The following is a 14,284-nucleotide window of genomic DNA, read 5'->3' on the forward strand; positions in this document are numbered from 1 at the left end:
AAACCCCAAACAGCAAGCAATGCAGGTGTAGAAGCACGGTGGCTATGAAAAACTCCCTAGAAAGGCCAAATGTCACAACTGTCGTCATGGAGAGAAGAAGTGGACCAAAATGCAGCAGAGTTAGTGTTCAGCATCATTTAATTCAAAAAAAGATCACTGGAACACTACAAAACAAGAAAATACCGACAGCTCAACAGTACCGACAGCACCGACAGCTCAACAGTACCGACAGCTCAACAGTACTGAACAGAAACAATTACCCACAACACCAAAGAAAAACACACACTCCTATATAGGACTCCCAATCAAAGGCAACTCAACACACCTGCCTTCAATTGGGAGTCCTAATCACCAACAACCATTCACACACACACACACACACAAAAACCCTGCCACATCCTGACCAAAACTAATCCAATTGCTCCCTCTGCTGGTCAAGATGTGACACCAAAACCTAGGAAGAAACCTAGAGAGGAACCAGGCTATGAGGGGTGGCCAGTCCTCTTCTGGCTGTGCCGGGTGGAGATTATAACAGAACATGGCCAAGATGTTCAAATGTTCATAACTGACCAGCATGGTCAAATAATAATAATCACAGTTGTCGATGGTGCAACAAGTCAGCACCTCAAGAGTAAATGTCAGTTGGCTTTTCATAGCCGATCATTGAGAGTATCTCTACCACTCCTGCTGTCTCTAGAGAGTTGAAAACAGCAGGTCTGGGACAGGTAGCACGTCCGGTGAACAGGTCAGGGTTCCATAGCCGCAGGTAGAACAGTTGAAACTAGAGCAGCAGCACGGCCAGGTGGACTGGGGACAGCAAGGAGTCATCATGTCAGGTAGTCCTGAGGCATGGTCCTAGGGTTCAGGTCCTCCGAGAGAGAGAAAGAAAGAAAGAATAAAGAAAGAAAGAAAGAAAGAAAGAAAGAAAGAAAGAAAGAAAGAAAGAAAGAAAGAAAGAAAGAGAGAATTAGAGAGAGCATACTTAAATTCACACAGGACACCGGATAAGACAGGAGAAATACTCCAGATATAACAGACTGACCCTAGCCCCCCGACATACTGCAGCATAAATACTGGAGGCTGAGACAGGAGGGGTCAGGAGACACTGTGGCCCCATCCGACGATACCAAAATAAATGTTTTGTCATACTCGTGGTATACGGTCTGATATACCATGGCTGCCAGCCAATCAGCATTCAGGGATTGAACCACCCAGTTTATAATTGTATTTCAAACGTTTTGTAAATCCCGGTTTCAACTGTACCAGGCAGATGGCAGGCAGCATGTGTGGGTGAGCGGTTTGCTGACATCAATGTTGTAAACAGAGTCCCCCATGGTGACGGTGGGGTTATGGTATGGGCAGGCATAATCTACGGACAATGAACACAATTGCATTTTATCAATGGCAATTTGAATGCACAGAGATACCGCGACGAGATCCCGAGGCCCATTGTCGTGCCATACATCTGCCGCCATCACCTCACGTTTCAGCATGATACACAATTCTTGGAAGCGGAAAATGTCCCAGCTCTTTCATGGATTGCATTCTCACAAATTTAGCATGTTTGGGATGCTCTGGGCCGACGTGTACGACAGCGTGTTCCAGATCTCGTCCATATCCAGCAACTTCGCACAGCCATTGAAGAGGAGTGGGACAACATTCCACAGAAAAGTTGTGGTCATAAGCACATCCTTAAAAACATAGATGCTGGGCTAATAAGAATACTAGTATAGAACAAGAAGGCGCACACACTGTTAAGGCTCCCAATTCACCACTTTATTGACAACGTTTCGATCTGAAACGGATCTTTGTCAGGTCAAGCACACTGAGTGTTCACATCCCAAAATATACACATTTCACCTAACATGACCATTGCGGACATGATGTATGGTGGGTGCAACATTCTACAGGCCACAATCAACAGCCTGATCAACTCTATGTGAAGTAGATGTGGCACGCTGCATGAGGCAAATGGTGGTCACACCAGATACTGACTGGTTTTCTGATCCATGCCCCTACCTTTTTTATCCCCTTTGGTCACAGATACCTTATCTGTATTCCCAGTCATGTGTTATCCATAGATTAGGGCCTAATGAATTCATTTCAATAGACTGATTTCCTTGTATGAATTGTAACTCAGTAAAATCGTAGAAATTGTTGCGTACATTTTTTTTCAGTGTAATAACCAGAGAGCATTTTTAGTCTGCATAGCTTTTTGTCTGACTGCTGCACCAATATTAGGCAAATGTGTTTGATGTAATATGATAAAATATTTAATTTGAGTTGTATCTGCTTGTTGTTTTTGTTTGAAGGTCAGTGTAACTCACATGTAGTGTCTAGGTTGCAGGTAGCCTAGCAATTAGTGTTGGGCCAGTAACCGAAATGTTGTTAGTTCGAATCCACGAGCCGACAAGGTGACAAATCTGTCGATCTGCTCTTGAGCAAGGCACTTAACCCTAATTGCTCCAGGGTCCCTGTCAATGGCTGATCCCTGGCCGTGACCCCACTCTCCAAAGCTGTCTCAGGGACAGTTAGGATATGCTAAAAATACATTTCCATTACCCACTTATACGTGCAGTGAAATAAGACACATTCAAGCACCCCCTATTTGACCTTTAATACCAACATAGTTAATCAGCGTACACAATGTCACACTACCAAGCTGTTTGTATGTCTGTGTACAAATATTCCGCAAGATTGAGATAGCCACTGTCCTGATGTTGAAAGGTGTGAAAAAAAGCCACAAATGAAAACAATTGATCAAAGAATATTGAGAGCTATAGAGTATAACTGATGGTCAGTAAAGTGGAGCTGCTTATTGTTTTAATTTAAACTCAGACATCCACACACACCGGGTCTGGGGAAACGCCTCTTGGCTTTTGAAAAGTCCATAATGATTGATATTCACTGGCAAGAAAGCTTGTTCGGAAACCATTTTCATATTCTACTGAAGGAAATACTATCCAAGCCATATGGATACAATTCACTTTTTTATTAATCATAAAATATAGAATCCATAATTTCATTCTATTTGATGTCTGGGCTCAGTTACCATAACAGCAGTCAGCTAAGTTCACCAGTAACGTGCTATACTTTCAACAGGTAACCCAAAATACACCAAAGGGCCAAAGTATGTGGACACCCCTTCAAATGAATAGATTTGACTATTTTAGCCATACCTGTTGCTGACAGGTTTCTAAAATCGAGCACACAACCATGCAATCTCCATAGACAAACATTGGCAGTAGAATGGCCCGTACTGAAGAGCTCAGTGACTTTCAACATGGCACCGTCATAGGGTGCCACCCAGGGCTGTCCCCAAGAATCGTCCTGTTCTTTCGACCAATCGATTGGTCAAAATGTTGAAACTTATTTTTCCATATAATAAATCAACTAATCAACTGAGCTTGACTGATGCTTTAAGCACACTGTTTGATTAAATAATTAAGACACACTGTGTGACTGGCGCATGTTGTCTTGCTCTCCTCCCTACTGCAGCGAAAAGTCACCACAGCACAGTAAGTGTTTATTGCTCTGTCTGTGCTGAAGCTGCAACATCATGTCAGCCATTTAGTTTCTTACTTGTTTCTGACTGGAAAGTTCTGTTACCGAAATCCCTAATTTGTTTCGGAAAAACATTCCCTATTCTCTCAACCCTGTATGTATAAAGCCTTTATATAAGATATATAAAGCCTCTATGACAGCAGACTAAAAACAGTTGCATGTATTCATGAATTGCGGTTTAGTTATTGTTTAGGCTAATTATTCAAAGCTTCCTTTGTTCTTTAATTTTAATACAAGAATGCTTGATTTCATTTCAAAGTATGAATGTCTCATGCCTTCATGTGATGGCATGAAGGCATGAGTGATTGATTGATTGATACAGTAGCCAATATATTGAAATATAGGCCTAAATAAATTACGGTATTAAGACTAAACAGGACGCTCTCTTAGGCCTAAAGCTCAATGGTGGTTATACAAACCTACTATACAAAGTCTATCAATGATAACGACACTACTTAATATTATAATGATGATCATAATAATAATTGGAATAATAACAATAAGAAGGAAACCAAGAAAAAAAAGGTAAGGTGCAAGAGCTGCGTTCATATTATGTGTGACGAACAGGTGCTGTTAGATTACAATATCATTTTTCAGCCTGTTTGGAACAGTGTAAACAACACTAAATAAATTATAATTAATACCAGATTTAAAAAAAAACGTTTTTATTACAGCAGAGCAAAGATTAAAAACAGCCAAAGCTGTGAAATGACTTAATCTGACATTTTGCCGTTGCATGAGGCTTGGTGCTGACGGAATCAGTAGGCTGTTAAACAAACACTCAAACAGGCAACAGAAGCAAGATTTGTCTTTTTTCTGCAGATATATATGGATCATTTATAAAGCCAGGCACATTTAACAGTTAGGCTATTGATTATAGATCAAATTAAGTTGGGGTTTCCTCTCTCCTCAATTTTCTTAGACAATTAGGTTCAAGGCAAGGGTTGTTTCCTCATCTCTGCGGCTGCTGCCTACGCTGCATTGTTCTCAATCCCAATATGCTGGTTAACTTTGCTATTATGCACATAGCAACATAGGGAAAGGCGTCAATTCTACGGCACACTGAAGATTGTTTCAGAACCTCGGACCGCGACCATATCCAACGCGGGAGAACCGCATTTGTTATAAAATAATGTTAGATTTATTAGTGTTGCACCATAATTTTTACATAATATAACCATATACAATTTCAGTATCACATCTCAGAGTGATGGACTGTGCCATCACTATGGCCTCCACAATGGATTAGTCCACTGAGACAGGCGCGAATCAGACAGGTGTCTTGTGCACCATGAAAAAAAAAAAATATGTGCGACTGCTCGACTAAAGAAATCTCGGTCGACCAGCAGCCTGTCAACCAAACAATGGACCAATCAACCAAACAATCGAGCAGTCGACTGAATGGGGTCAGCCCTTTCCAACAAGTCAGTTCGTCAAATTTCTGCCATGCTAGAACTTCCCCGGTCAACTGTAAGTGCTTTATTGTGAAGTGGAAACGTCTAGGAGCAACTACGGCTCAGCCGCAAAGTGGTAGGCCACACAAGCTCACAGAACGTGACCACCGAGGGAAGCGCATAGCGTGTAGAAATCATCTGTCTTCAGTTGGAACGCTCACTACCGAGTTCCAAACTGCCTCTGGAAGCAATGTCAGCACAAGAACTGTTTGTAAAGCTCGCCGCCATTAGAAACACGTTCTCTGGAGTGATGAATCACGCTTTACCATCTGGCAGTCCGACGGACGAATCTGGGATTGGCAGATGCCAGGAGAACGCTACCTGCCCAAATGCATAGTGCCAATTGTAAAGTTTGGTGGAGAAAGAATAATGGTCTGGGGCTGTTTTTCATGGTCCGGGCTAGGCCCCTTAGTTCCAGTGAAGGGAAATCTTAAACGCTACAGCATACAATGACATTCTAGACGATTCTGTGCTTCCAACTTTGTGGAAACAGTTTGGGGAAGGCCCTTTCCTGTTTCAGCATGACAATGCCCCCGTGCACAAGGCGAAGTCCATACAGAAATGATTTGTTGAGATCAGTGTGGAAGAACTGCACTGGCCTGCACACAGCCCTGACCTCAACCCCATTGAACACCTTTGAGTTGAATTGGAATGACGACTGCAAGCCAGGCCTAATCGCCAAACATCAGTGCCCGACCTCACTAACGCTCTTTTGGCTGAATGGTGGCAAGTTCCCGCAGCAATGTTCCAACATCTAGTGGAAAGCTTTCCCAGAAAAGTTGAGGCTGTTATAGCAGTAAAAGGGGGACCAACTCCATATTAATGGCCATGGTTTTGGAGTGAGATGTTCCACGAGCTGGTGTCCACATGCTTTTCGCCATGTATTGTGTGTCCCATAGCGCCGGCTTGTTTTGAAAGGACAGTTTGTCTGACCTTGTCATTCTTGACTAACTAACTGTAAAAGATGCCTCTTCTCCTCTGAGAATCATGACTTCTGTCATCTCTATTCACCAACAGGTGGCACTATTTGTCAATGCTTTCTGACAGTGGCACCTTACTCCAACAAACTGGATTGCTCCTTTTCCTTATATTGTCTTTCTTTCTTAGAAAACATTTCTAAATACTTATAGTGGAGATATAGGAGAGTAACTTCATTAACAAATATATACATTGTACTCCCCCATGTGCATCATGCTACGAGAGGGTTGTCTCTATATCGGACACGCAGGCACACATACACACGTACACACACACACGTACACACACGCACATTTTACAAATTATAATTGTCTTTCTATGTGTGTACAGGTAGCCTAGTGGTTAGAGTGTTGGGCCAGTAACCGAAAGGTTGCTAGATCAAATGCCCGAGCTGGCTAGGTAAATAATCTGTTGTTCTGCCCCTGAATAAGGCAGTTAACCCACTGTTCCTAGGCCGTCATTGTAAATAGGAATTTGTTCTTTACTGACTTGCCTAGTTAAATAAAGGTTAAATTAAAAAAAATACAGACTGTGGTATGACTAGGTGAAAGAGCAGCTGTTCATGCTAATGGTCCATCTCATGCAGTATATACACTGAACAAAAATATATACGCAACATGCAACAATTTCAAAGATTTGACTGAGTTACAGTTCATATAAGGTAATCCGTCAATTGAAATAAATGCATTAGGCCCTAATCTATGGATTTAACATGACTGGGAATACAGATATGCTTCTGTTGGTCACAGATACTGGATCAGAAAACCAGTCAGTGTCTGGTGTGACCACCATTTACCTCCTGCAGCGCGAGTTGATCAGGCTGTTGATTGTGGCCTGTGGAATGTTGTCCCACTCCTCTTCGGCTGTGCGAAGTTTCTGGATATTGGCTGGAACTGGAATACGCTGTCGTACAGGTCGATCCAGAGCATCCCAAACATGCTCAATGGGTGACATGTCTGCTGAGTATGCAGGCCATGGAAGAACTGGGAAATGTTCAGCTTCCAAGAATTGTGTATAGATCCTTGCGACATGGGGCTGTGCATTATCATGCTGAAACATGAGGTAATGGCGGCGGATGAATAGCACGACAATGGGCCTCAGGATCTCGTCACGTTATCTCTGTGCATTCAAATTGCCATCGATAAAATGAAATTGTGTTCGTTGTCTGTAGCTTATACCTGCCAATACCATAACCCCACCGCTACCTCTGTTCACAACGTTGACATCAGCAAACTGCTCACCATACACGCTGTCTGCCATCTGCCCGGTACAGTTGAAACTGGGATTCATCCGTGACCAGCACACTTCTCCAGCGTGCCAGTGGCAATCGAAGGTCAGCATTTGTCCGCTAGTCAGTTACGATGCCAAACTGCAGTCAGGTCAAGACCCTGGTGAGGATGACGAGCACGCAGATGAGCTTCCCTGAGACGGTTTCTGACAGTTTGTGCAGATGTGCAAACCCACAGTTTCATCAGCTGTCCATGTGTCTGGTCTCAGATGATCCAGCAGGTGAAGAAGCCGGATGTGGAGGTCCTGAGCTGGTGTGTTTACACTTGGTCTGAGTTTGTGAGGCCAGTTGGACGTACTGCCAAATTCTCTAAAACAACTTTGGAGCCGGCTTATTGTAGAGAAATTAACTTTCAATTCTCTGGCAACAACTCTGGTGGACATTCCTGCAGTCAGCATGCCAATTGCACACTCCCTAAAAACTTGAGACATCTGTGTGACAAAACTGCACATTTTAGAGTGGCCTTTTATTGTCTCCAGCACAAGGTGCACCTGTGTAATGATCATGCTGTTTAATCAGCTTATTGATATGCCACACCTGTCATGTGGATGGATTATCTTGGCAAAGGACAAATTCTCACTAACAGGGATGTAAACAATGTTGTGGACAACATTTGAGAGAGATTAGCTTTTTGTGCATATGGAACATTTCTGGCATCTTTTATTTTAGTTTATGAAACATGGGACCAACACTTTACGTGATGCATTTATATTTTTATTCAGTGTAGTTTACCAGGGAATTACAGAAACTCCTCAATAATTTCCATTGCCTTGTGTCTTTCTCAGCACATTACTGAGCTGAGCAAAGCTAAAGGGACACAAAGCTGCCCTTACTTGTCCCAAAGATGGAGTACCATTCACTATGTCCTCGACAAGCTGCCATCAGCTCTGTTTGAGTGGAAAACTGTTTAAACTGGAGCGTCAACAAGAGGAGGGTAAGACTTTCCAGCTCCGTTGCTCCACTGTTCCTGGCATGAAAGAGGGGCGGTGGTCATTTGGAGCTGAAGACAGGGCACCCGTTTGGGCCTCACGCCTGGTTCTGAGTGCCCAGAGATGGAGCTCCCCGTCTGTGTATGAGGAGCCAAGGACCTGGGAGAACGGAGGTTATTGTATGGAGGAGGGTGTTGGGCTCTTGCTTGATTGCTGCTGGGCTTAGGTGACTGGCTACCTGCCTTTTCTTGCTGCTTAGCCCAAGAGGGTTGCTTTATTTATCATGGCCTTCAAGAACTCTAAGCACAGGAGAAGAACCATGGAGGGATGGGTGGACTTCATCAACTTTAGTTGTCTGTTATTGGTTGGATTCCCCATGGAGAATATTCATACCTGGAAAACTAGCTTCAGTTAGCATGTGCGATAGAGAGAGAGGGAGAGAGAGAGCCTGTAAACCATTTATTCTCAGTTATGTAACAGGCAGTTACAAATACTCCATTGAAATAAAATGGGTGCGATGGTGGACATCATTTCAGCTGTGAATATGATGAATTGCTGCAGCCCAGAGGTTGTTTGGGTTTACATGGGTTCTGTCCAAGCTTGACAAATCCACACTGAAATCAATGACTCCATTGAAATATTCTGAAGGATGTGTCCAAATGGCTCCTCTCTCCCTTGTCAGCCCTAAAAAAGAAAGGAAGAAATATAAAATACAAATCGTGGCTGATAGCCGTAAGCATCTGCCTCCCCCACAAGCATCTGCCTCTGATTCCAAGTTCAAATCCACCGATAGAAAGTTGTTGGAGATTTTTTTTCTTTAACTATCCCAACCCTTAACCCTTACCTTAACCATTCAGAGTTAATGCCTAAACTTAACCCTAACAATTCTGAGTCAATGACTGAATTGAACCTTAAACACTTTGAAATTTGATGTTTGCAACAACTTCGAAATTTGACTTTGAGTAACATGGATGAACGTTTGATTCTGACATCAGACTGTGAGAGCTAGTTGCCCTAAACACTCAAGGTGGAGAAGAAATCTGTTGCAAGGAAGGAGAGAGAGAAAAATAGTTCTCTCCCGCTCTCCTCTCTTTCCTGTCCTTCCTCTCTGGGGCATCCCTCCCTCCCCCTCGCTCTCTCTGTATTATTCATTTTGGCAATCAAGCCTGTTGGATTTTAAGAAATAATTCCCTTGGATTTAATCAAGAGGATGAAAGAAGTTTTTCAGGCAGGATTTGGCTGCCTTCTCAGGTCCTTTGGTAAGAGTCAGCAGATCCTCCCTGGCATGGACCTCAGGATGTAGGGGAAGAAAACAGTTTGGAGAGGAAAACACGGGGAGAAATTGGAAGACGCCTGGAGACAGGATATTATAAATGTTCCCAAGATGCCATATTATACTGGCATGTGGAGAAGACTGTATTTCCTGTCTGAGTATGAGCATTTCTATGTGGCAGGATGATCCATTCATGCAGCACCTATAGTCTGGGCATGATAGTATGACTGTTGACGATACACTCCCAAAAGCAGGATTTTATTCAGAGCTAGTCAAGTAATTTCTTCTCATATGTAGATAAAACAAATTAAACCTGTCTGCAAGTGAACCATCCCTGCCTCTCACGACATGGAACATCAATAAATGTTATTGTTTTCCCTTTCCTCTGACCAATAGTTGTCCACTGAGGTGCCGGTTTGACAGCCATAAAATAAACATATGGTTTTACTGAACTGGTTGAAAACAAATGATTGTGGACTGAGGGGATTGGGAAGAGGGATGGAACATAAGTTTTCAAACCACCTGCTCCAAGGATCAAAGAAAGAGTTGAATTTACTGGCACGCAGGTCATTCTGAAAGAGAGCCAGTGTGTTAGGTATGCAAACTCAAATATAACTGTCAAATCTGGCTTCCATCCATGCCATAAGGTCTGGTGGTTGGCTATATAGCGTACTATACATTTACATTCAAGGTCATTAGAGTCTTCATGTACTATAGCAGTGGGCTGTGTGAGCGCCCACGTCTGTTTCTGACACCTCCTCTGACACAATAAGAATTTGCAAATGTGGGAAGATCTCAGAGCAGGGGTCAAGAGGGGAAGAACAGAGCAGAGGTCAAGAGGGGAAGAACAGAGCAGGGGTCAAGAGGGGAAGCATTCTCTCGGAAACAGTCAAACACTCCAGGAAATTGACCGCCACTTATCTGATCAATAGCAGGCATTGTGCATCATATAACTCCTCGCTCGACTCTATCCTCCAGCCCCTGCCAGGTGGCAGCATGTCTCAGTTGTGGCTCCGTGGCACGGAGGCGTCCTCTCACCCAGCCGTGGCAAAAGTCACGGCGGGAGCTCCTTTTATATGGCGCACAGGCTCGTTTAGCTCATCAGGCTCAGGTATGGCAGCTCTCCTAGGTGTGCTGGTTGCAATGGTGACCAACAAGGGGGAGGGAACTACAGTGAAACAAATAAGGAGTCAGAAAAGAGACAGCAAACCAAAAGAACTGCAAAGGCCAATAATAACATATAGGCTACGGGAACATAATCAGTGACACTTGTGTTACCCGTTTGTGCCCTCAATTGATGACACCAACTACTGCATAATGTCCACACAGAAGGGACAGGAGATTGGGTGGCACATTGGTACTTCCAATTGTTCTAGGGCTGCCCAACCCTCCCTAGCCCTTGGTTATTAAAATCTGCATGCAGGACTGTATTTGGACTTTTTGCACTATAATTCCTTGAGCCCCTGAGACAGATTCATCTGCATGTAATATCTCACACACTGTCTGAACCAGAACGGACTAGTGGTCCAGGACCAGGCCATGGATGGATGGAAAACTGAGGGAGAAAGAGAGAAGGATGAGGTCAACACTCTGTATGCCCAGACTGTAACTTTTTTACCTCCGGTCCGTAGAAAAAGCAGGATCGGTTTTCTAACAGAAGCCTCGGTGGGAGTCTTTGAGAGGACCCTGGGGAAGGCTTTGGGAGTTGGAAGACCCTTGGCTAGTCTCCCCTCTCCTCACTCACCTGTGGTCTGGCCCTCAGGGGTCCCATTAGAGATGAGGACCAGATTGCATAGAATAAAAGGCGGGGATGAAATCCCGTCGCAACAGAGAAAAGCCAACTAAAAATGAGAGGAGTGGACTGTAGCTTTGTAATTGGAACCAGCTTTTGATAGGTGCAATGGTAGAAAATACGGAATATTGTATTGTATATACTATTGGGCGTTGCTGTGGTGTAGAGGAGACAGGGGTGTTAGGTGAGGAAGAATGGAGCGATGGGCGAGGCCAGGACAGTGTCGGCTGGGGTCATAGATCAAAGGTTGAAGGTCAGGTTTTTTTTTTTTTTTTTAAATAAAGAGGTTGTAATAAAGTGAGAGGGGGAAATTGTAGACAAGGATGGGTCATGGTGTGGGGGTCAGAGGTCAGAGAGAAAGAGCGAGAGGGAGAGAGAGGAAAAGAGGGAGAGAAGACTCTCAGCCATTGGGATTTTCCATGGCCGTTGCCCTATCGTATACAGATCCAGATGCTTTAGTTGTACTGCAGCCAGGAAACTGTGGTGAAGAACCTTAAAAATAACCCCTCAAAGCATGTTTGCCTCTCTCTGTCCCCCCTCTGCCACTCTCTCTGTCCCCCCTTTGTCACTCTCTCTGTCCCCCTTCTGTCACTCTCACTGTCTTTTACACTCACCTACTTTCTTTCTCTCCTTTTTATTTCTCTCCTTTTTTTAACGTAACTTAACCTCACCAACTTTATCTCTCACTAGGATTTGGATTATTGGGGTTCTCTCAGTATTGTGCCGCTATGAAAAGGTGCAGATCACAAAAAATTGGATTTGTCAAATGTGCCGAATACAACGGGTGTAGACTTTATCGTGAAATGCTTACGAGCTCTTCCCAACAGTGCAGAGTTAAAACAATTGGTGTAAGGCACACAACCTTATACCTTACACCTTCAGGTCATTGCAGCACTTGTGATTGGGTTACAGAGACTGCAGGAATTGAGTAGGTCATCTAACATTTCATACACGCTGTCTTAAATCTGTGTATTTAATAAAGATCATTGTTTAATATATCTGTTTGGTGTCTCCTATCCTCTGACGCCGGACCATACCGGTCAAAGGTAGTGGCAGCCTCACGCTACTCTGCTCAATCCAGTACTTGCCCCACCTCTTGGGTGGTCTATCGAGCTTGATTGCATTATTGTGGAAATCCTATCTCCCTACAATTTGCGCTGCACCCGATCCAATAGCTGTACAGCAAATCAGCAATCTCTTTTCTAGCTCTTGTGTTGATTGACAGTTTGCTGGTCCAATCAGAGGGTCGAGTGTGCATTTCACCAGCCAATCTGTTGTTACACGTTTGTTTTGCTAGGGCGATGCTGCGGCAACTGTCTCTGGCTGCGTGTAGAGTAATCCTCAGAGTTTCTGTGACACAAAATGAGTGACAAAGTGTTACAAAACCTGGCCAAATAATTTCAAGTCATCAGTCTCAAGTCAAAGTCGAGTCCTGAGTCTTAAAGCTCCAAGTCAAGTCTTAAGTTATTACATTTTTTTATCAATTCGAGTCTCATATGATCAAATTTGTGCTGGGAACATATTGGTATTACAGACTGGGAGAAGGAGAGATTGAAAGTGTTGGTGAAGACTCTTGCCAACAGGTCAGCGCACGCTTTGAGAATGCGCCCTCGTATACCGTCTGGCCCGGCGGCCTTGCGAGAGTTAACCTGTTTATAGGTTTTACTCACATCGGCCACAGAGAGCCAGATCAGCTGGGTTTCCCTTTGTAATCCGTTATCATCTCCAAGCCCTGCCACATACGACGAGCGTCGGAGCCGGTGCATTAGGATTCCACCTTCCTCCTATATTGTCCTTTTGCATGTTTGATGTCTTGTCGAAGGTCGTAGCGGGCTTTCTTTTATGCCTCCATGTCCCGTTCCTTGTAAGCGGTAGCTCTAGCCTTTAGCCCAGCAAGGATATTGACTGTAAATCCATGGTTTTTGGTTTTGATACGTTCGTATAGTCACTGTGGGGACGACATCATCTATGCACTTATTGATGAAGCCTGCGACTGATGTGGTAAACTCCTCAATGCTATTGGATGAATCCCGGAACATATCCTAGTCTGTACTAGCAAAACAGTTTTGTAGCCTTATGTCTGATTCATCGGACCACGTCCGTAATGAGCGCATCACTGGTACTTCCTGTTTGATCTGGTGTATAACACCAAATCCTCCTCACTCCTCCCCCTCACCTATGGCTCAACCACTAGTGTGGGCTGGGATTAAGGTTTGGATAGGTTTTTAATTAACTACGTCAATTTAAGGTCACACATTCTCAGAATTACCAAATCCCCTGAATAACCGACAAACCTAATGACAGCCTTTATTTGGTGAGGAAATATCCGGTTAACACTTAATTAGCTGCTAGCAGTCTCTCCCTCTCTCTCTGTCTCCTTCTCAATCTCTCTCTTTCCCTTCCTCCATCCCCTTCTCCCCCTCCCTCCCTACCCCCCCTCTCTCACTCCCTCTTCCTCTCTCCCTCTCTCTCTCCCTCCCTCTCTGTGTTTTTCAGTCTAACTCTTCATGGCATCACATGGATGACCTCAGCCCCACATACAAACGGCAGCGTTTTCACAACCAGAGTACGGCAGCCACACTTCTCCAAAGGGGTTACCCCACACAAGAACGATTCCTCGCTAACGGAACCATGGAATGGAAGTTGGGAGAAACACGCACGCACGCACGCACGCACGCACGCACGCACACACACACACACACACACACACACACACACACACACACACACACACACACACATACACACACACACACACACACACACACGAGATGCCTTGATTGCTCTCACACGCAGTGAATTTTAGCAGTCCTCCTGGCTGCTAAAAGCACCATAACAACATACAGGGCTCCCCCACTTTGGTGGAGAGAGTGTTGTTGTTATCAGGATTACATCACCTTGTTACAGATGTAGGATCTTCATTTGATCACCTTGTTGTTGCAGGACATTTCCTGTACAGCTGGAAATGCAAACTTGTAGTGTATTAAAGGTTTAAAAAGGCTTCTA

At 44.1% G+C, this 14,284-nt stretch overlaps 1 long non-coding RNA gene across 1 annotated transcript; it reads right to left on the reverse strand.

The window, feature by feature from the left end:
• Positions 1-7,976: 7,976 nt before the first annotated feature.
• LOC106607974 (uncharacterized) lies at positions 7,977-13,585 on the reverse strand. Its single transcript, XR_001329353.3, has 2 exons — positions 12,949-13,585; positions 7,977-12,628 (listed from the first exon to the last, which is right to left on the reverse strand). It is a non-coding gene; the product is annotated as an uncharacterized LOC106607974 (long non-coding RNA).
• Between the last annotated feature and the right edge of the window lie 699 nt (positions 13,586-14,284).

This window comes from Salmo salar, chromosome 06 (assembly GCF_965601325.2).
Source record: "Salmo salar chromosome 06, fSalSal1, whole genome shotgun sequence".
Taxonomy (NCBI): Eukaryota; Metazoa; Chordata; class Actinopteri; order Salmoniformes; family Salmonidae; genus Salmo; species Salmo salar.